This window comes from Mesoplodon mirus, assembly GCF_964341445.2.
Source record: "Mesoplodon mirus genome assembly, contig: SUPER_3_unloc_7, whole genome shotgun sequence".
In the NCBI taxonomy this organism is placed as follows: domain Eukaryota; kingdom Metazoa; phylum Chordata; class Mammalia; order Artiodactyla; family Ziphiidae; genus Mesoplodon; species Mesoplodon mirus.
In genome coordinates, this window is record NW_028295713.1 from 401,006 (window position 1) to 425,761 (window position 24,756).

Here is a 24,756-nt window from a genome sequence, read left to right on the forward strand (position 1 = left end):
TTGTACACAGTTTATTAAAATTTAATAAAATACCATTTGTTATCATTTTTTAAAAATGTCCAAAAGGTTTCAAAAATTGGTAATTTTTCTTAATCTCTCTGCTTTCAATATTGTTTGCAAACTAGAGTTTTTAAATTTAGTTATGATAAATACAATATCTTTTAAGGAATCCCTTTGACTTATGGACCACACCTTATTTTTTATATTATTTCAATATTAAAAAAGAATCACTGGCCCTTTGGCTCTGATCAATTAGATAAAAAATTCTGACTCCCTTTTTTTAAATCTGTCTAATTTTTGTATGGTTTTATGATAAGGCAAGTTTTAGGGCAATATTTATCTTGAAGATATTTGAGTTGTTAAAGTTTCCACTTTTTTTAGAAATGTGTTTTCCACTACCAAGAAGAGAGCACTGAGTAGTACAGGGACATTTTAGTTTATTATTCTTTTTCTTTTCTTTTTTCCAGTGGAATTTCTCAGCAGAGTTGGAAATTCCCCAGATTTATAAAACATTAATATTCAATGTATAATAAATGATTATGCTGCAAAATCCAATCACATAGGAATTGAAAAATACCCTTTCTCCGTTAAAACTTTTTTTAGGAATGGAGAGTTTATAAAGGATTATCTCTTGAGTGCAGGAGAAAAATCATGCCCCACACTCCATAACCAAACAATAGCATTATCAAGGCAAACACCATTATTCAGTGTAATGAAGATAAGGCTGAGAATTCACAGGACAAATTCTATGAAAAAGTTAAATCATTTATGGCGTTTCTATTGCAGTGGAAGAGAGCTCAGCTACATATATGTATATATATTACCATCCAATTAGATCTATCATTTGGTGGTGTCAAAGAAAATTTTGATGTGACAGAAGAACTCTTAAACATGATGCCCATGACAAGCACGACTGTGTTCTGGGGTTTAATTAAGTCTTTTTTTTTTTTTTGGCACACTGCATGGCTTGTGGGATCTTAGTTCCCCAACCAGGGATTGAACGCAGGTCCTCAGTAGTGAAAGCGTGGAGTCCTAACCACTGGACTGCCAGGGAATTCCCATAATGTCTTAACAATGCTAATATGAAAGTAGTCAAATTTAGGACATATGACTACTGAGAGTGCTCCCCAAATGGTCAAAGCTGTTAGACCATTAATTTAAACTGAGGTGGCAACATTTTTCAAGGACATGGAACTTAAGTCAGTTCCTTGCATGACTGACCCAGAGTTACCCTCCATTAGAAAATTAAAATAGAAGACATACTGTTTGTAATAATTAAGTCTATGAACTTTGTGCCCTCCTAGGGCCAGACCACTGGCAATGCAGTTATGGTTGATGGATTAGATGAACAATAACAATCTGCTTACACATTGAGATTAAGATGCTTCAGAAGCGGCATGTTCTGGAAACAACTGAAATTTTAAGAATTCAGTTCATTTGAATAGTTAACAATAAACAGTGGAGCAAAGTCTTGAACTCTGCAATTTCATTTATCATACTGATCTCAGTTTCATCAAATCAGAGTCATGACCAAACTAAATTACAAAATAGTGGGGTTAAAACTTATCCTTCTTCTCCCTCCCACCAAAAAAAAAAAAAACCAGCTTAAAAATTCTTCAGGCCACTGTTCTCAATATTGAAAGTTTGTAAAAAGACGTACAACTGTGAAGTTACTGAATTGAAATTTAAATACTGTGCTGAAAGCTAAATATGGTAATGATGCAGAAATAGAGGAATTCTATGTTTATGTAACTGAGTTTTTTTAATTAATTTAAAATTAAAATAATTACCCTAGTTCTATCAATATTTGGAATTACATTCTAAATTCCTTCCCCTTGATAAAATAAAAGAATGAAATTATTATATACAATTAAAGGTAAAAGAGTTTACTATAGGCCAGATACTCTTATTGTTATTTATATGTTCCATGATAATCTAACTGAATTTTAACAATTCTGTGAGGTAGATGGTATTATTATCTCCATCTTATCTATAAGGCTACTGAAGCACATGCTAAGTAGTTAGCCTATGTCTCACAAGGAGCAAAATGTAGGGTTAGAATTTGAATCTAGACAATCTGGTTCTAGGATAAACGTTTTCAGGTACTAGACAATAGCTACATTACTAAATAAATAAATAAATAAATAGGGTCTGCATCCAAATTAAAGTAAAAAATAATTAATACAATTCCATTTCTGGGCTTCCCTGGTGGCGCAGTGGTTAAGAATCCACCTGCCAATGCAGGGGACATGGGTTCGAGCCCTGGCCTGGGAAGATCTCACATGCCACAGAGCAACCAAGCTCGTGTGCCAAAACTACTGAGCCTGCGCTCTAGGGCCTGTGAGCCTCACCTACTGAGCCCACGTGCCACAGCTACTGAAGCCCGTGCGCCTAGAGCCTGAGCTCCGCAACAAGAGAAGCCACCGCAATGAGAAGCCCGTGCACCACAATGAAGAGTAGCCCGAGCTCACCGCAACTAAAGCCCATGCGCAGCAACAAAGACCCATCGCAGCCAAAAATAAAATAAATTTATTAAAAAAAAGAAAACTTCATTTCACGAGAAACCACTAAGCACTTATCAGAATGGCTAAACTCCAAAACATGGTAAACACCAAATATTGGTGAAGATATAGAGCAACAGGAAAGCTCGTTAATTGCTGTTGGAATGCAAAATGGTACAAGCACTTTGTAAATTTCTTATGAAGCTAAATATAGGCTTACCTAACATACAATCCAGCAGTCACACTCCTAGTTAATTATCCAAATGCAAAACATGAAAGCCTACACACAGATTTTTAGAGCAGCTTTATTCATAATTGCCAAAAATTTGAAGTAATCAAGATAGAGCTTGGGAAGATGGCAGAAGAGTAAGATGCGGAGATCACCTTCCTCCCCACAGATACATCAGAAATTCAACTACACGTGGAACAACTCCTACAGAACACCTACTGAACGCTGACAGAAGACCTCAGACCCCCCAAAAGGCAAGAAACTCCCCACATACCTGGGTAGGGCAAAAGAAAAAAAGAATAAACAGAGACAATAGGATAGGGACGGGACCTGCACCAGTGGGAGGGAGCCGTGAAGGAGGAAAGGTTTCCACACACTACAAGCCCCTTTGCGGGCGGAGACTGCAGGTGGCGGAGGGGGAAAGCTTAGGAGTAGCGGAGGAGAGCACAGCAACAGGGTTGTGGAGGGCAAAGCGGAGAGATTCCGGCACAGAGGATCGGTGCCCTCAGGCACACACCAGCCTGAGAGGCTTGTCTGCTCGGCCGCCGTGGCGGGCGGGGCTGGGAGCTGAGGCTCGGGTATTGGCTTTCAGTCGGAGCACAGGGAGAGGACTGGGGCTGGCGGCAGGAAGAGAGCCTGAAGGGGTTAGTGCAACACGGCTAGCCCAGAGGGAGTCCGGGGAAAGGGTCTGGAGCTGCTGAAGAGGCAAGAGACTTTTTTCCCTTTTGTTTCCTGGTGCGCGAGGAGAGGGCATTAAGAGGGCTGCTTGGGGAAGCGCCGGGACAGGCGTGAGCCGCGGGTAACGCGCGGACCTCGGAGACGGGCGTGGGCCACTGCCGCCGCGGCCGCCGCCGCAGCCCGCTGCCGCCGCCGCCGCCCACCGCCGCGGCCCGCCGCCCGCCCCCGCCGCCGACGCTCCCGCCGCCCGCCGCCGCCGCTGCCGCCGCCTGCCGCCGCTGCCGCCGCCGCAGGGCCTGTGTGTGAGCGTGGGTCACTGTCCGCCCCGACTTCCGGGGGGCCTGTGCACCCCGCCACTGCCGGGGTCCCGGACCCGGGGACGGCTTTCCCGGGAAAGCGCACGGAGCGCCATGGGCTGCTGCAATGTCACGCCGGCCTCTGCCACCGCAGGCCCACCCCACACTGTGCGCCCCTCCCTCCCCTCTGCCTGAGTGAGCCAGAGCCCCCGAATCAGCGGCTCCTTTAAACCCGTCCTGTCTGAGCGAAGAACGGACGCCCTCTGGCGACCTATGTGCAGAGGCGGGGCCAGGTCCAAGGCTGAGACCCGGGAGCTGTTAGAGCAGAGACAGGGAAATCTCTCTGTGCAGCCTCGGAGGCAGCGGATTAAAGCTCCACGGTCCATTTGATGTGCCCTGCGTCTGTGGAGTGCATGAATGGACAGCGAATCATCCCAAATTGAGGAAGTGGACTTTGAGGACAAGATTTAAGACTTTCCCCCCTTTTCCTCTTTTGACAACGAATTATTCCAAATTAAGGAGGTGGACTTAGAGAGCAAGATTTCAGACTTCTCGCCCTTTTCCTCTTTTTACAACGAATTATCCCAAATTGAGGAGGTGGACTTGGAGAGCAAGATTTTTGATTTTTCCCCCTGCTTTCTTTTTGTGAATGAGTATGTGTAATCTTCTGTGTAAGATTCTCTCTGTATAGCTTTGCTTCCACCATATGTCCCAGGGTTCTATCGGTCCGTTTTTTTTTTCAATAATTACTTTCTAATTTTAATAACGCTACTATATTTCATACTTTATTCTATTTTACTTTACCTGCTCTTTCTTTTTTTCCTACCTTCCCTTCCTCCCTCCCTCCCTCCGCTCCTCCTTTCCTTCTTTCTTTTTCTTTCCTCCCTCCCTCCCTCCCACCCTTCTTCTTTCCACTTTCTTTTTCTTTCCTTCCTCCCTCCCTCCCTCCTGTCTTTCTTTCTTTCCTTCCTCCCTCCCTCCCTCCCTTCTTCCATTCACTCTTCCTTTTGCTTTCCTTCCTCCCTCCCTCCCTTCTTCCATTCACTCTTCCTTTTGATTTCATTCCTCCCTCCCTCCCTCCTTTCTTTCCTTCTTTCTTTCCATCCTTCCTCCCTCCCTCCCTCCTTTCTTTCTTTCTTCCTTCCTTCCTTCCTTTCTTCCCTTCTTCCTTTCTTTCCCTCTCTCTTTCTTTCTTCTACTAATTCTTTCTTTCTACTTTTTCTACCTGTTATTCTGAGCCGGGTGGATGAAAGGCTCTTGGTGCTGCAGCCAGGAGCCAGTGCTGTGCCTCTGAAGTGGGAGAGCCAACTTCAGGACACGGGTCCACAAGAGACCTCCCAGCTCCACATAATATCAAGCAGCGAAAATCTCCCAGAGATCTCCATCCCAACACCAGCACCCAGCTTCAGTCAACGATCAGCAAGCTACAGTGCTGGTCACCCTATGCCAAGCAACTAGCAAGGCAGGAACACAACCCCACCCATTAGCAGAGAGGCTACCTAAAAACATAATAAGGCCATAGGCACCCCAAAACACACCACCAGACGTGGACCTGTCCACCAGAAAGACAAGATCGAGCCTCAACCACCAGAACACAGGCATTAGTCCCCCCCACCAGGAAGCCTACACAACCTACTGAAACAACCTTAGCCACTGGGGTCAGACACCAAAAACAACGGGAACTACGAATCTGCAGCCTGCAAAAAGGACAACCCAAACACAGTAACCTAAGCAAAATGAGAAGACAGAAAAACACACAGCAGGTGAAGGAGCAAGATAAAAACCTACCAGACCTAACAAATGAAGAGGTAATAGGCAGTCTACCTGAAAAAGAATTCAGAATAATGATAGTAAAGCTGATCCAAGATTCTATTTCCAAGATCCATAATCTTGGAAATAGGATAGACAAAATGCAACAAACAGTTAACAAGGACCTAGAAGAACTAAAGATGAATCAAGCATCGATTAAAAACACAATAAATGAAATGAAAAATACTCTAGATGGGATCAATAGCAGAATAACTGAGGCAGAAGAACGAATAAGTGAGGTGGAAGATAAAATAGTGGAAATAACTGATGCAGAGCAAAATAAAGAAAAAAGAATGAAAAGAACAGAGGACAGTCTCAGAGACCTCTGGGACAACATTAAACACACCAACATTCGAATTATAGGGGTTCCAGAAGAAGAAGAGAAAAAGAAAGGGACTGAGAAAATATTTGAAGAGATTATAGATGAAAACTTCCCTGATATGGGAAAGGAAATAGTTAATCAAGTCCAGGAGGCACAGAGAGTCCCATACAGAATAAATCCAAGGAGAAATACACCAAGACACATATTAATCAAACTGTCAAAAATTAAACGCAAAGAAATCATATTAAAAGCAGCAAGGGAAAAACAACAAATAACACACAAGGGAATCCCCATCAGGTTAACAGCTGATCTCTCAGCAGAAACTCTACAAGCCAGAAGGGAGTGGCAGGACATAATTAAAGTGATGAAGGAGAGAAACCTGCAACCAAGATTACTCTACCCAGCAAGGATCTCATTCAGATTTGATGGAGAAATTAAAACCTTTACAGACAAGCAAAAGCTGAGAGAGTTCAGCACCACCAAACCAGCTTTACAACAAATGCTAAAGGAACTTCTCTAGGCAAGAAACACAACAGAAGGAATATACCTACAATAACGAACCCAAAGCAATTAAGGAAATGGGAATAGGAACATACATATCAATAATTACCTTAAATGTAAATGGACTAAATGCTCCCACCAAAAGACACAGATTGGCTGAATGGATACAAAAACAAGACCCATATATATGCTGTCTACAAGAGACCCACTTCAGACCTAGAGACACATACAGATTGAAAGTAAGGGGATGGAAAAAGATATTCCATGCAAATGGAAATCAAAAGAAAGCTGGAGTAGCAATTCTTATATCAGACAAAATAGACTTTAAAATAAAGACTATTAGAAGAGACAAAGAAGGACACTACATAACGATAAAGGGATTGATCCAAGAAGAAGATATAACAATTGTAAATATTTATGCACCCAACATAGGAGCACCTCAATACATAAGGCAAATACTAACAGCCATAAAAGGGGAAATCGACAGTAACACAATCATAGTAGGGGACTTTAACACCCCACTTTCACCAATGGACAGATCATCCAAAATGAAAATAAATAAGGAAACACAAGCTTTAAATGATACATTAAACAAGATGGACTTAGTTGATATTTATAGGACATTCCATCCAAAAACAACAGAATACACATTTTTCTCAAGTGCTCATGGAACATTCTCCAGGATAGATCATATCTTGGGTCACAAATCAAGCCTTGGTAAATTTAAGAAAATTGAAATTGTATCAAGTATCTTTTCCGACCACAATGCTATGAGACTAGACATCAATTACAGGAAAAGATCTGTAAAAAATACAAACACATGGAGGCTAAACAATACACTACTCAATAACGAAGTGATCACTGAAGAAATCAAAGAGGAAATAAAAAAAATACCTAGAAACAAATGACAATGGAGACACGATGACCCAAAACCTATGGGACGCAGCAAAAGCAGTTCTAAGGGGGAAGTTTATAGCAATACAATCCCACCTTAAGAAACAGGAAACATTTCGAGTAAACAACCTGACCCTGCACCTAAAGCAATTAGAGAAAGAAGAACAAAAAAACCCCAAAGCTAGCAGAAGGAAAGAAATCATAAAGATCAGATCAGAAATAAATGAAAAAGAAATGAAGGAAACGATAGCAAAGATCAACCAAACTAAAAGCTGCTTCTTTGAGAAGATAAACAAATTGACAAACCATTAGCCAGACTCATCAAGAAAAGAAGGGAGAAGACTCAAATCAATAGAATTAGAAATGAAAAAGGAGAAGTAACAACTGACACTGCAGAAATACAAAAGATCATGAGAGATTACTATAAGCAACTCTATGCCCATAAAATGGACAACCTGGAAGAGATGGACAAATTCTTAGAAATGCACAACCTGCCAAGACTGACTCAGGAAGAAATAGAAAATATGAATAGACCAATCACAAGCACTGAAATTGAAACTGTGATTAAAAATCTTCCATCAAACAAAAGCCCAGGACCAGATGGCTTCACAGGCGAATTCTATCAAACATTTAGAGAAGAGCTAACACCCATCCTTCTCAAACTCTTCCAAACAATATCAGAGGAAGGAACACTCCCAAACTCATTCTACGAGGCCACCATCACCTTGATACCAAAACCAGGCAAGGATGTCACAAAGAAAGAAAACTACAGGCCAATATCACTGATGAACATAGATGCAAAAATCCTCAACAAAATACTAGCAAACAGAATCCAACAGCACATTAAAAGGATCATACACCATGATCAAGTGGGGTTTATTCCAGGAATGCAAGGGTTCTTCAATATACGCAAATCAATCAATGTGATACACCATATTAACAAGTTGAAGGAGAAAAACCATATGATCATCTCAATAGATGCAGAGAAAGCTTTCGACAAAACTCAACACCCATTTATGATAAAAACCCTGCAGAAAGTAGGCATAGAGGGAACTTTCCTCAACATAATAAAGGCCATATATGACAAACCCACAGCCAACATTGTCCTCAATGGTGAAAAACTGAAACCATTTCCTCTAAGATCAGGAACAAGACAAGGCTGCCCACTCTCACCACTCTTATTCAACCTAGTTTTGGAAGTTTTAGCCACAGCAATCAGAGAAGAAAAGGAAATAAAAGGAATCCAAATCGGAAAAGAAGAAGTAAAGCTGTCACTGTTTGCAGATGACATGATACTATACATAGAGAATCCTAAAGATGCTACCAAAAAACTACTAGAGCTAATCAATGAATTTGGTAAAGTAGCAGGATACAAAATTAATGTACAGAAATCTCTGGCATTCCTGTACACTAATGATGAAAAATCTGAAAATGAAATCAAGAAAACACTCCCATTTACTATTGCAACAAAAAGAATAAAATATCTAGGAATAAACCTACCTAAGGAGACAAAAGACCTGTATGCAGAAAATTATAAGACACTGATGAAAGAAATTAAAGATGATACAAATAGATGGAGAGATATACCATGCTCCTGGATTGGAAGAATCAATATTGTGAAAATGACTCTACTACCCAAAGCAATCTACAGATTCAATGCAATCCCTATCAAACTACCACTGGCATTTTTCACAGAACTAGAACAAAAAATTTCAAAATTTGTTTGGAAAAACAAAAGACCCCGAATAGCCAAAGCAATCTTGAGAACGAAAAATGGAGCTGGAGGAATCAGGCTCCCTGACTTCAGACTATACTACAAAGCTACAGTAATCAAGACAGTGTGGTACTGGCATAAAAACAGAAAGATAGATCAGTGGATCAGGATAGAAAGCCCAGAGATAAACCCACGCACATATGGCCAACTTATCTTTGATAAAGGAGGCAGGAATGTACAGTGGAGAAAGGACAGCCTCTTCAATAAGTGGTGCTGGGAAAACTGGACAGGGACATGTAAAAGTTTGACATTAGATCATTCCCTAACACCATACACAAAAATAAGCTCAAAATGGATTAAAGACTTAAAAAAAAAAAAAAGGGTATAGACATGATTTAAAGGCTTTTCTTACAGAATCTTGGCTTAATCTGATAGGAAAATAACTACATTTTGTTTTATTTTGTATTCATTTGATTTACTGGTGAGGTTTACTGGCTGTTTGTATTAATTTGGCTATTTGGTTAATTATACCCTGTGTCCATTCTTCTGTAGTGAGAGTTTGTAAGGGTTGTATCATATCCTGTCAGATCCATAAGTCTTACTTGCTATTTCTATGTGTCATGGGGGTGTTGAAAGACTCCAGTTATTTTAATGTGATGGTCCACACCACACTTAAAAAAAAGACTCATCATAGTTTCCTTTCATGTAAAATTTTTTAATACGTGTGCTTTGGTGATGATCCCTTTGGTTTAAATGAGTAGGTTGTTCAGCCCCAGAACTACTAGAATTCATGTTCAGTGTTTCTGGTTTTTGTCTGACTTTTTATGGAGAGAGTTCTTGACCATCATACTTTCATGATAGGTTTTTACTATGTATTCTCTATTCACACATTGTTTGAATTTGTTATTATTTGTATCCTCTTAGACTTGTCCTTTGTTCCTCTAAAACTAACAGTTATTACATTTCTTCTATTTTGTTTTCCCCTTTTAGCTAGTTTCAAGTGTGATTTGGAGCTGAAGATCATGATCAAAAGAATGCAGTGCATTTCTGAGCTCCACCAGGTTTTGCTTGTGAGGTTTACATGCCTCTGCCGCCCTTGCTAATTATGAACTGAGATTCATTTTGTGATGCTTTTTGCTCACACGTTATATACAGTTATTCTTCAGTTCTGTAATTGTAAAATATGTTGGATGATTTATTGATACTAAAGCCAGGGTTATCATTGCACATTCAAGAAGAGGTTTTTAAATTGGATCATGCATTATGTGTGTGCATATACATTTCTGTTTTTTTCCATACCCAAAATTACAAACCTGCCATGACTTGTCTTGTGCAGGACTCTTCCACACGTGAGAAAATGAGAGCTGTCTATATGTTAAATCTGTAGAGTTAGGAAGTGACCTTTTGTCTTCCATCGAAAGCACTTGATCTGCAGCAGTGTGGCCTCACCAGTGAAGGAGCAAAGGCTTTACTAAAGGCCCTTGAAACCAACAGAACTCTGCTCGTTCTGGATATAAGAAAAAATCCACTTGTTGGTATGTGGTCACTTTTTTGAAATTGATAAACCCGTAGCAAAACAAAAAGAATTTGTTCACGTATTGACAGTTTTTTTAAATTTAATGTGTTTAACTTTGCTCATCACACACAGTTGGCCCTTGAACAACGTGGGGTTAGTGGTGCCGACCCCTACACAGTTGAAAATCTGGGTATAAGTTTATAGTCAGTGGTTCCACATCTGTGGATTCAACCAACTTTGGATCGTGTAGGACGATAGTACATATTTATTGAAAAATATGCGCGAGGTTCAAACCCATGTTGTTCAAGCTTCAACTGTACTTTTCTAGTGTTGCACTTCCCTTATGTTTTTAGCAGATAATGTACTAATTAAAGTGAATTTTACTTGTAAATTGTTCTTATCCCTACTCTGAATAGAGGTGAACCTAGATACTAAGCCTACTTCCACCAAGAGCATTATTTCTTTCCTGTGCAACCTCTGAATTCTTGCCAGGAGCACTTTATTCATTTGTCAGAATCACAAGCAACTTTTAAAATATCTTCTGTGTGCCAGATATGGGTGTAGGCACTAGGGATAAAGCAGTGAACCAGACAGACAAAAGTCTTGCCCTCGTGGAGCTTACATTCTAGTGAAGGAGTTCAGATAGAAATGAATAAACAGATAAGTAATATAATTTTAGAGAGTAGGAAGTGCAAAAATATCTTAAAGTAAGGAGAGTGAGGGAGTTCAGATAGAAATGAGTAAACAGATAAGTATTATAATTTTAGGGGGTAGGAAGTGCAAAAATATCTTAAAGTAAGGAGAGCGAGGGAGAGCAGGTAGGACTCCATTGGATAGGTTTGTTAGGGTACAGCTTCACTGGAGAAGTGGCATTTGAACAGAGACATGAATGAAGAGAGGAGCAAGCCATGGAAGAACTGGAGTAAGCACATTCCAGGACAAGGAGGCAATGAGTATGCAGGCATGTAGGTGGGTGGAGTATTTAAGGAAAAGCAAGGAGGCCAACATGGCCAGAGTACCGAGTGAAGAAGAGTGTGGTATGACATGAGGTCAAGGAGCTAGCCAGGGGTCTGCTCTTGTAAAGTCTTGAAGGCCAGAGTAAAGATGTGGATTATTCTAAATGAGTAGAGGGGTTTGAACTGGAAAAAGGCATGATCCAAATAGTATCTCAATAAGGTGACCTGGTATAGAGAATGGACTTGGGAGGATAAAGAAGAGAAACAGGGAGGCCAGTTAGGAGACTGTCACAGTGCTCCAAATAAGAGATGTTTATGGCCTAGGTTAGGTTGGAAGTTTGGAGCAAGTGAAAAGTGGTTGAATTCAGGTTGTGTTTTGAGGGTGTAGCTATCAAGACCTGCAGATAGATTAGATGTGGGGTATGAAGGAAATAGTAACAAGGAGACAAGTCATTGATGATTATGTGTGCAACTGGGTGGTATCACTTAGAAGAAGGGGGCTGATGGGAGGAGCAGCTTTTGAGGGACTATCAGGACTTTGGTTTGTTATCTTGGATGCCCTTTAGGTATCTAAGCGTCTGGATGGTGCTCAGACTGTACTTTCTATCCAAAGGTATCTAAAGCCACTTTAGATGCAAAATGTTTAAAGCTGACCTTTGCTGCTGCCAAAATAGAAGCCACTGGGTGCGGTCTGCAAGATGGCATCTTAGGTTTTTGAGGAAGAAATTAGAATACACAAAGGGGGAAATAAGTGTATAATTACATAATGTAGATTTCATATTTAATTTTATGGGAAAAGCAATAATTAGTTGGCTTTTGGTTTTAAATGGAAATAGCCACTCATTGGGAAATAATTACTCTAATTTCAATTTATTTTACTTTAAGTCATTCTGTGATGAAAGCAGTTACCAAAAAAGAACTCCTTCCAGAATGGAAGGAGTGCCAAGTCAGAGGTATATAACATGTTTTAATTCTCTCAGAAGAATTTCTCTTTAATGGCTTGTTTTTCTTTCCTTCTTAAAAGAAAATTATCAAGGTACTTTCTGCCATCTTAAAACTAAGTTTTTAGTCAAATGAAATGGCTTTTCTGTTTTTGAAAATGTTGTGTGATGCTTTAATTTAGCTTCCCAGAAATGCAAATTGAAGACCTTTTATTAACTTAAAATATCTTAATTTCTAATGAAGATCAAACCCTCCTAATTTACCTGTAACTTAAATAGCATATTTATCATTTCTCTCTCAGTACCAATGGATAACTTCTTCATCGGTGAAGGAACCATCCAAAGCTTCTAGACAGAAAAAGAGAACTATAATTTTGGAAAGTGGTCGAAAAGGAAAAGCTACTATTAGAATTGGTAACTCTTTTTTTTTTTTTTTTTTTGCGGTACGCAGGCCTCTCACCGTTGTGGAGCACAGGCTCCGGATGCACAGGCTCAGCGGCCATGGCTCACCAGCCCAGCAGCTCCGCGGCATGTGGGATCCTCCCGGACCAGGGCACAAACCCGTGTCCCCTGCATCGGCAGGTGGACTCTCAACCACTGCGCCACCATGGAAGCCCTCTTTCTTTTTTTTAATGCTACTAGAATTTATACCCCTTATATTTTCTGGTGTGCTAAAATTAAAACAGCTTTAATGGTTATTCCTTAACTGTTAATTACTTCCTTAACGGTTAGCTGTTAATATTATTTGTGGTTCTTATGGAACGTACCTAGGATGTTCCTGACACATGGTGTTTAATATTTATTAGATATTAATTTTAATATGATAAATCTCTTGAAGTGACAAAATCCATATCCAGATATGAGGTCACCTTTTCTCCCTTTCATGTGGGGTCCAGGCCTTAGGAAAGAGGGAAGCATGTGATGTGTCTGTTGACAACCCCAAAATAAAATAAAGTAGGCAGAGCCCTTGGCACTTTACAGATATGAATACCTTTTATTGTCATCAGAACCCTGTGAACAGACAGTGTTTTACCGCAGTGCAGACAGGTTAGGGTCAGGTGCAGCGGGGAAGTGGGATCAGGCAGGATAAGAACATGGGGTGATTGGTGGGGGGGCTGTTTCCAGAGCCTTTACTAAGGAAACAACAAAAATCACAGATGATAATGACTGTTTTTTCAAAATGCAGGAATCAGTGGAAAAACTAGAAATGATCATGTTCAGAATTGTCATCAGTTGTGTCTAAGTATGTAGAAGTCAGTTACTTTCCCATAAGCCAGAAATAACACTGAAAAACAAGGAAAGATCCCATTTGCAATAGTCACAAAAATTAGTAAATATCTAGAAGCCAGTTCAGTGTTCTCCTGAAAAAGTTAGTGCAAAAGGATAGATGAAACATTTTAAACATATATGTTAACATTAATAAAATGTAATGTTAACATACGATCTATTAATGTATAAAGCCACTGGCAGAGGGAAACAGAGATCGGAGGAAAAGTCCAGGAACAGGTCCCTGTTTACTTGAGAATTGTATTTTAACTTAGACAATTTTACAGTCTAACTTGACTTTTTGTCTAATTGATTGATTGAAGCATTGATAATTCATTTAAACAGAAATTAGATATTTGCATCATAGCATACACAAGTTCTAGTCAGTCGAAAAGATGCAAAGGCAACTAAATGCAAGAAGCAAATATAAAATACAGGAGAGAATTTCTGTGTAAGTGTAGGGAGTACAGAAGCCTTCCTAAGTAAGCCATAAAACTCAGAAGCCATAAAGTAAAAGATATTTAATTCCATGAAAATATAAAACTTTTCTACAGTTCAAGACGTAAACAAAACAAAATGACAGACACCAAAGTTGGGTAGTGTATTAACATATAAAGGTTACTGTTGATATAGAGAAGAACCCACAAATAAATGAAAAAGGATAAGCAAATTTTAAAAAGGCAGGGGGTGGTTTCTACCTGTATGAGCAAACAACTCAGAAGAAACACAGCTGGCTACTAGACAGTTGAAGAGGGGCCAACTTCTTTAGGAAATGCAGATTAAAACCATGGGATTTTCTTCCCCTCTGATGGGCAGAAATTCTAAAGACTGATAACATCTGGTGTAGACGAGGGAACAAACACACTTTGCCTATGTTAAGTATAATAAATGTGTTCAATTTTGGAGCGAGGTTTGCAGCGTCCATCAAAGTTCAAAACTCTCTTGCTCTTTGACCAAAGACTTTTATTTCTAGGCACCTGCCCTCTGCCAGTACTTTGCCTTGCACAGAAGTGTGCATAAAATCAGGCACCTGCAAGTCCAATTAGGGATACTTACATAATGGGGAAAATCTAGAGACAACCCGGATGTCCTTCAGGAGGGGTCTGATGAAGGAAATTAGGATCCATCCGTGGTATGGAGTAACGTGTGTGTGGAGAACGGGGAAGGTCTGTGAGCAAACTGGGAAGATGACCTGATATGTCATGAGGTCAAAAGGAAAAAGAGCAGGTGTAGAAAAGGACATTTCTATGATTCCACTTAGAAAGCCACAGTGTTTGTATTGGTAAATACTATATATGTATATATGTACATACAGAAACACGCATATATACACGTATACACATTTGTGTATCTGATCCTGAGAATGCACAAAAGACTGTTATTGGCAACCACCTCTATGGAAGGGAATAGATCTTTATATTTTTACTCTAGTTTTCCTAATCGTGTGCAAATTTAGAGTTATTTTTTTATTTAAAAGTTAGGCAGTCAGGAGAGGCCTAGTGACTGTTTTGTGGGCTTCTCTCACCTCAGGATGCACTCTTCGCGCCCTTCTTGTTTCTGGTTTGTCTTTTAGAGCAGACACCACTGAAACGAGCGTCTTGTCATCGCTTGCCAGCTGCCTGCGGTTTTCTTGTGCCCTATTAACTGTCACCACCTTTGTGAGATGCTGTTTCACGCTGAGGTGGTGCCTTTCCCCTCACACACACCCCTCTGGTACCTTGGGAAGTCCAGGGGTTTCTCAGTGGGCATTCTAGAATACTCATCCCAGAGATGCAGTGGGTTTTTCAGCCACATGCATTTGGGGAAAACTCTGTTCCTGTATGAATTATCCTCTTGGGAGTTCACGATTCACCAGAGCTCTTGAGACGCTCTAGGAAGTTGAGTCCAGAAACCCGTGTAGCCCTGTTAATTCAGGATTTCCTAAATTTCTATGACTGACTGTGGCACCGCTTTTCCAGTCACAACCATCCTTATCAGCTTCCGTCCTAGACTCCCTGGGGAGTGCTGCGCAGACTGTCCTGGAAGCTTTGTAGTCCCAGGATTACCTGCTGCTTCCACACCCACCCGGCCCCCTGCTAGCGCTCTGTCAGGCTGGCACCTTCTCCGTGCCCCCAACTCATTCGGCCACAGGCCCTGCCCCTGCTGTGGGATTTAGTGATAACTCCTGGGAGCGGTGGCCCAGCACAGCCCACGGCAGTGCTCGGTGTGGCTCACAGGGTTTAAAACACACAATTTGAGCCCTTACTGGAACATGGGAAGATGATTTAAATCCAGATGTCTTATTTCATAATCCCCGTGTCTCTGAAAGTGGGAGAAACAGACTGGGAGGGCCGTATGTTTCAAGCAAAAGGGAGACTGTTTCTCTGTGGAAGTAAAGAACGGGCCCTCACAGTTAACAGGTAACGTAGGGGGTTTGTGCTGAGTCTGTCATGTTGGGCCTGTTATACTCATTTATATGACTGTTGGGTCCTTATTGGCATTTTCACTTACTGCCCATGCTTGAAACTCCCCAGTGTCCCTGTCTTGATCACGAGCCCTAATTCTGTTGACCTAGAAAGTTCTTTGTGGGAACTTTCTAGCAGGCCTCTCCCCCAGTGTCCCCACCCTCCAGCCCCTGTGTCCTAGTGCTTTTTCTACAACGCAGAACTCCTTGTTGTGCAGACCTGATTGCTCCTCGTGCTCCAGGATCCGATGGATCCAGTTCCCAGGAGAGCGTGTCTGCAGGGCCCTCTGCGGTCTGCAGTCCTTCCCCCAGCCAGACACCCAGCACCCCAGGTGCTGCAGAGAACTTGCTGAGGTCCCCTGTGCCTTGTCAAAGACAGCTCTATGCCAGATGCCCTTCCTTCGTCTCCCCCTGTCCTGACCCTTCCCACCTCCCTTCCGCTGAAACCTTCAACCTTCCCTTGGGCAGAGGTACTTGCTCAGCTCTGTGCTTCCACAGCGCTTATCCTGTGGAATCTGAATTCCCTCCACAGCCGTCTTGCTAGGTTGGGAGCAGCTGATTCCCCTTCATCTTTTTCTTCCTTCCCTCAGCCCCACAGCAGGGACACTCTCAGGCACCGTGCAAATTTAATCTTCAGTTTCTAGTTGTTATGACATTGTTGCTGTCAGGATACCACCTACGTTCACAGTAGGATGGGTAAATGTGTGGGGGACGACTGTAAATACAGATTCTTTGTAAATCCAGGTTCTTAATTCTTCCCCCTTTTAATATTTTTTTCCCCTTAAATCACGTGTCCTTCTTGCTGCTCCAGCTCTATAATTGGACTGTCACCTGGGGAGCCTGAGGCAGCAGAATATCAAAGAGGGTAGACACTACATTTTTAACGTCAGTGTCAACCAGGATACCTACTACCTGTGCAAAGGGGGGCCCAGAATTCAGGCTCAAAGCCTATTACCGGATACTTGGTTTCCCAGATTGCGTCTCTTCTGTCTGTCGATGTGCACTTGACTCCTATTAACTTTAACAGGAATTATGTGTGTGCCCTGAGGGCCGAGCATAGCTTTTAATGGAGGCTTCCTCACACTGCTTTTCTTTGCTGTTTACTTTTAATGAATCCCACCCTGCAGAAGTGGAAGAATAAAATAGGATGTGCTTGAGAAAATGGAGAGAGTTATGACATATTTTCCTTGTAATCCAGAATAGCATGTCAGCTCTTCTTCTGTTTGTCTCCTTTGGTTGTCAGCGGAAGATAATTTTGGCTTGCTCACTCTCCAAATCAGAAACTGAAGTCCAATACTAACGTATCCTAGATGAAACTTGACCCATTCATTTTTGAGAGTCTGTATGATCCCTGTGCAAGGTGCGGAGAATGACAAGACAACTCTGTTGACTTCAATTGATATTTACATAGCATTGAATGTGTTCCAGATGCTGTTCTAAATTCTATCAGTTATCTACTTTTGCATCATAGAACACTTCAAGACTGTGACTGAAAACCACAGCCATTTCTTTTGCTCAGGATTCTTTTCAGTCAGCAGGTGGGGCTGGGCTCAGTGGGGTGGTTTCTTCTGCTGGTCTCATCTGAGATCACTTATTCAACCAAAGTCATCTGGTGATCCACCTAGAGTCTAAATGTCCCCTCTCATCTGTCTGGCAGCTGGTGCTGGCTGTGGGCTGGGCCTGTTATTTCCAGCAGGCTAGCTCGGGCTTGCTTCCATGGCAGTGATGTTTTAAGAGGGCAGGTATAGAAGCCTCATGCCCCTTGAGGCCTCAGCTTGGAAGTTGCACAGCATCACTCTTGTTGCAGTCTCTTGGTCAAAGCAAGTCCACAAGGCCAGCCCAGATTCAAAAGGTGTGGAGCACTAGACCCCACCTCTTGCTGGGAGGGCTGCAGAGAATTTGTGGCCATTTAGTGCTCACATCAGAGAGGCACAACGGAGAGATTTAGTAACTTGTTCAAGGTCACACAGCTTGGGACAACACAGTGTTTTAAGTGCTTTGAAAGCTGCTGCTCATTATCTTTAAATCTTACCGCCACTATTCGGACCAACTTATTTTTTTTCTCTGCAGCCTTGTAGAGAAAGGGTCATTCACATTGCTGGGTGGCTGCCATGGGTTGAAAGCTTCATCTATGTTGTACCACTGAACTGTCATAACTAGTATGAAATGGAGATATTATTATTATTGCTAATATTCAGATGAGGAAACTGAGGCTCTTGGAAATTAAGTATGAGTCGGATAAGAGAATGTTAACTCACTGTTCCATATGCAAGAGTGATCTCCCTAAGTAAATGATAAATGTGCTGGCACAGATCTTTTTTTTTAATCTCTTGTTTGCATCTGGAAAATGGTTTTTAAAACTTTTCTGTTGCTTTGTTAATGGCAGTTGCACATTGCAGAAAAATAGCTGGAAGAAAAAACATGTTTTTCAGATGTCCAGTGCAGGCCCAGGATAGAAGCAAGATGAATATTCCATTCTGCATTGGCAACACCAAAGGAGATGATGCTTTAGAAAAAAGATTTCTTGACAAAGCTCTTGAACTCAGTATGATCTCCCCGAAAGGGCATAGGTGGTGAGTACGTGTCCCATCCAGAAGCTTGTCAGAGACTTGGTTTAGTTTTCAGACGCTGAAGGAGACACATCTAGGAGCCTGCCCATCCTGGAGTAGCAGTTATTGTAACTAGTTGGGAAAGACCATTTGTTACGGGGGTGCTCCTGCTGCTGCTTACAGGCCCCTTAGCACGATTCCACGGCCGAGAGCACGGGGGGGGGGGCGGGCCACACCTTCTAGGAGCTTTGGTCAAAATTTCCTTTGAAAATCTCTGCTCTGAAAGCACAAAGGGTGCCATCCCATCTCTAGTGCAGCTGGCACAAGCCTGTTCAGTGTAAGAACAGACACTGTTGCTCCCCTGAACATCAGAGAGAGTAGTTAATTCTGTGAGCTCCATGGAAGATGTATGTTTTCACGCATGAGAATAGCTGCCCGCTCCCTGCCGCCTGCACAGCAGGCTCATTGAAGAGTTGAGCTAACCTAGGTTACCTGTGAGCATGACGGTCCTTCGCTGCCGTTGGAAAGGAATTTTCTAATGACTGAGATGTGTGACGCTCCTGGCCACCTGCAGGGGCTTTCAGGTGGGAGGTTGGACACGACGGCCTCAGGTGCCGTGACTCTCGCAGGAGCTGGTGACGGGAAGGAGGGTCATCCTGATGCTCAACCAGATGCTCCTGTTCTTAACAGCTGCATCGGTGGTTCTTCTGGGTCCGTGGCAGGAATTCAGGCCTCTCTGTGTAATGCTGTCACCATCGAAGATGTCAGAAGCTGGCAGCCTTCATGAAGCATTTTTTGGAGATGCACCAGCTATGAGCACATCCTAACTAATATGCACTCTGCCCTTGAACAGTGTACAAAATTGAAAGTCACCTGGGCATGGCTAAAAAACACAGTATTTTTTCCGAATGAACATACTTATGATAGATTTTCTTCTTTTTTCAGAGAACACAAAAGCATCCACAGCTATCCCAAGCTGTTGAAACTTAACCTTAATTCTGACTTGAACTGGAAGCTTTTAAAAAGCCTTCTCTTACTTTTCTACCAAATTCCAGCTACTGTTGTCTTTGCTGTCTTTGCTGCCTAGATCTCATATTCAAAGCTGCCTATGGGTTTAATTATATACCAATTGCAGGTTATTATTTTTAGAGAAACACAGACACACAGCATGGAGGGTGGGTGGGGCCCTTCAGGTGCTGAATTTTGATCCTTTGCAAGATGACAACAGTGGGGTCTTCTGGATCCTTTCTTTATACGGTTGTTCTCATAAAGCGATAGAAGTGACTTACTATATGTTTATATAGCAAGGTCTGTTTTTACTACCAAATAGTTTATATATCTATGCATTTATATCTCTGTGCCTTTATATTTCTAATAATATGGTTCTTGTTGGTATATGTTGAGACTTTGAGAATTTGTTAGGATCCTTGACCTTGTGCATTAGAGTGTTAGGTTCTCAACAGTCGTGTGCCTCCCCTTCCCCCTCCCCTCTCCCTTTTTAAGCTGCTTCACAAGATTTGGAAGCTCCCTGATTCACTTTTCCTTTCCTTTCAGTGGGTAGAAGATCGGTTGGTTGGTTGGTTGGTTGGTTTTGTTTTTCAGTTATGCTGTTAAACTAGAAATCTGTGTTAAATTCCCTTACTGTTGCTTCACGTGATTGTTCTCCTTCTGGTGTTTGACCAGTGATGCCGAAGAAGGAAGATCTTTGCTGAATAGTCTTTTCCCCTATTGTTCATCCATTGTCAGTGTTTTATGTTGACCGTGTGAAGGACATTAAAGTCCTAAAACATCTAAACCTTTGTCAATGAATTTCTTTACATGCTTTTTAGATGGATTGTTCTTTTAAAAACTTTATGCTGGGAAAACTTGAGTCTAAAAATAGCATCTGTGAAGGGTATTTTTTTCAGAACCGTGTAAGACTTGAGTCCTGTACCTCCATGTTTTTAATGATTCAGCGTACTGGTAGCTTTCTGTTGGCTTTTGGAATGGACATTATCAACAAACCACCTTACAACACAGCTCACGATATAAAGTTGTATGAACTTTGTCCCACTTAGGCTGGAAACATGCCACTAGGACAGTTTTGAGCCATCTTTGTGTTTCGCTGGATTGTGTAATGAGGACTACACTGATCTTTCGTCCCAGCTCTGCACCAATTAGTTGGGTTAGGTGGGTTTCCTGCTTAGGGCTAAACCTTGCCAGTCATGGTTCTCTCATCTGTAAAAAGGAGGATTGAAATAACTCCCCCACTTATCTCAGGGATGTTTGAAGAGCTTAAAACAAGGGCTCAGTGCAGGATGTGACTGTTTAAACACAGTAAGTGTTTCAACAGCAAAAGCTGGCCAGTCCATGGACGCCATCCAAGTGTTCATATATAATAGTGCTCAGAGTCTATTTTGCCTACTTCCTCATCCATTCATATGATGGTTCCAAGTCCCTGTGGTTTGTACCGGCCCCAAATCTCTTGAATCTCCACTTATTTCCATTCCCATTGCCACAGCCAGCTCTGTCAGCCCTCAGTGGATCATTTCAGCAGCCTCATCTGCCCCCACCTGCCCCTACCAGCACCGCCATCTGGACCGTCACTTCCCCTTCATGCTCCTCCTTGGTTCATAAAAATCCCAGACTTCTGAGCCCAACGGTCACAGCTTTGTGGTGTCTGGTCTGGCTTCTTCTTTCTTGTGTTTCTGGTTCTTGGAATGTGGCGAGCATATATGCCCGTGCTACGTCGGGTAAACCTGGAGTTTCTGCCCCCCCCTCAGCAAGACTGATGTTCCTTCAAGACACCTGCCAACCTCCTGAGCTTGTTTGTGTCTCCTGCACTGGAAGGATGCGCTTTTCCTTTGTTCTTATAAGCGTGACCCTTTTATCCCATCACAGCACCTCCATTCTGTGTTTTCCTGTGCCGAGGGTGTCTGCTTACGTGCCTTCCCCATCGGAGCAAGGAACAAGCCCTGTTTCTCCACCTCCATCACCTGGCATCCTGCCTTGCCCTTAGGAGGTGCTCAACGACTATGTGTTTAATGAATGGAAAGGCAGGGCTTCCTGAATTTTGCAAACAGCCTGCAGTAAAGGCAGAGGTACAATCTCACATACGTGGATGTTTTCATTTTTCAAGAGCTTACTATATAATTTCATTTTTAACTAAAATTTAAAATCTTGGAGGGCTCCCAGACTCTTCTTTACATATGTGTGAAAGTGTTTGGAAAACGGCGAGCAACTGCATTCATACCAGGACAAAGGGTAGTCACTGTTGTCTGGAGCACAGATCGCTGGAAGATACCCATTGAGCGAAAACCTTGACCTTTGAATGTCTCCAGTGAGTGAATGGACGCCAGTCTGCTGACCACGTGGAGAGTGGGGAAGGGGAGATAAGGATGCAGGTCCCGGGTCTACAGGCTGCGGGAGCCACAACTGGCCAGTCTTTAAGGTTAAAAGCAAAGTGGACAGGCAGGTGTCTTTCAGGCCTTGGGAAATCTGTGTAAGCCTTGGTGGCCTCACGTTCCTTCAGATCCTCCAGAGTGTCCTCCTTCTTCTCCCAAACTGTTTTTGTTTATTTTTCTCTTTCAAAATTTGACAACACATAACCATGTTAATACCACCTAAGTGAGAAAAAACAGATTTGTTCCCTCGTTGCTTATGTTTACCTGCACACACTGCTTTATCCCCAGCACTGTGGCTCTGTTCTTTGCCTGCACAAGAAACAAAATTGTTCTGTTCGGCGCTAGTCTATGTTTATCTAAACATCTAATGCTGTCTCATCACAAATTAGCGGATGCTGGAAGGTTTGGCCAGCCCATAAGTGAAGTATGTGATGTAACAAATGATTAGTCCCTTTCCTCCCCTTTAGAGCTTAAGGAGCCAATAAGACCCTGTAAAATGGACAGGACCCATTGATAGATGTCCAGCTCTGCCTAAGGCCCTTGCAGGTCTGGCCTTGTATCACTCTGGGATTAATGTTTGTTGTATCGTGTTCTTTGGATGGAAAATAAAATGAGGAAGAATTTTCTCACATTTGATCCAAATGAACATAATTAAAAAGTGAAATGCTACTGCATCTGCAAAGAAATCTATCACTTTAATTGCAAAGAAGATTCCCTGCCTCTGTTAGTAATGGGGCTCTTGGTAATTTAGAATCAGAATCCATGACAGCTTGTGATGAATTGGCTCCTTTTGGGCTAAAGAAGGTAAGAAGTTCTAATTACCCCTGGATTATTCCAGAGTGGGTGGAAAAGCTTGATCAAAGAGATATTGGGAGAGATCTAGAAAAGCTAACAGTGAGCAAAGATTCATTGGATTTCTTTTTAAGAATCTACAGAATAAAATAGTTCATTTGTTGTGACAAAAACAAGAGCCTGTGGTATTTGAAATCCCAGAGCAAATTGGATTTTCTAAGAAAATAGGGAACTGGGCATATGAGAAAAAATTTACATACCCAGAAGTCCTATAGTTAGGTTATAGAAATTGGCCTTGCTTACTTGTTAGCACACGAGAATACTGACAGCCTTGTGCCTCACTTGGGGAAAAGTATGGAATTCATCCTTTGAGTGTTTAAATGTATAAGTAATTGGCACTAAGTTGAAGGCAGTCCAAAATGTTTGATTCAAATGAAAGCATAATTTAAGTTAGTAGAAATGTACTCAGGGTCCTAATGAATGAATCTACTGACCCAATCCCTTTTGATATCCTAGCCTTTGTTTCTCTTCAGATCGCCAATAATACCTGAAGAATAGGCTGGATTTTAGGTTGATGCATTTTATTTTGAATTGTGTGTGTTGATTTTTATATATCTATATAGATGTAGATATATAGTTATAATTTCAAACTTAAAGAAAAGTTGCAAGATTAGTACAAAGAACTCTTGTATGTGCTTTACCTAGATTCACCAATTATTAATATTTAGCTTTATTTGCTTTGGCATTCACTGTCTTTCCATATATACGTGTTCTTTTCTCCTGAACCCCTTAAGGGTAAGGACACATTTTGCCCTTTTCCCTGGAAATAGTGATTACTTCCTAAGCGAAACAACATTTTCTTACCAAACCACAGCACAGTGGTCTAAGTCAGAAATTTAACATTGATACTGTTGACTGATCTACCATCCATATTCAAATTTTTCCAGTTATTCCAGTAACATCCTTAGTGGCTAAATTTTTCAGGCCAGGAACCAGTCTACAATCATGCATTGCACTTAGTTCTCATGTCACTTTGGTCTAAGTATGAAATAATTCTTCAGCCTCTTTGTTCCTCATATTGTGAGAGTTTGTGACGAGTATAGGCTGGTGGTTGTGTAGAATGATCCTGATTCTGGGTTTGTCCTGTTTCCTCATGGTTCTTTCATGTTCTGTGCTTTGGATGGGGTTCCACAGCGGTGACGGTGTGTCTCTCTGTGCATCCTTACAGGAGCCCCTTGATGGTCATCTGTCTCATTAGCATCTTGGTTAAGGTGGTGCCCCCGCACTTTCTCCACTGTGAAGTTATTATTTGTCCCTTTGTAGTTAATAAGTAATTTATGGAGAGATATTTTGAGACTCAAAGTATTCTGTTCTTCATCAAACTTTTGAATTACATACTGGTTCATAGAACCAGTAATTCAGGTGGATTTATTTGATGAAGAAGGTGAAGTGATTCTTAATGCTTATTTTCCACTAGTAGTTTTACAAGCCACTCTTCTCTCTCCCAAAGGAAAAAAAATCCTAAAATATAAGCAGCGGAGCTGTGCAGAACAGTTCATTGACAAAAGGCAACCATTGGAGGATATGTATTCCAGGAGCTCTGAGAGTAACAAACATATTTTGAGAATGTGAACAGTATGAGCAAGTGTGCTTTCTGGTGAATCAGGGAAGGAGGAAAAGAATCCCCTGATCAGGCTATGGGGACCGACTTGCAGACTTTTCCTTCCCTGACTAGTCAAGGTTGTTTATTTCTCTATAGTTGTAGAAGTACAGACATTTGGCCACACAGACCTTTAATCTAAGAACCAGATCATGAACCACATAGCCTGATTATGCTTTAAAAGATGTGATATTTATAATAACCTGAAGTTAAAGTTGCTTCTAATGACTCTAGCCCAGCAGAATAGCCCCCAAGAGAAAAGTAAAATCTTGGCTTCCATCTAGCCAGGTGAAAAGCTGTAGGCAT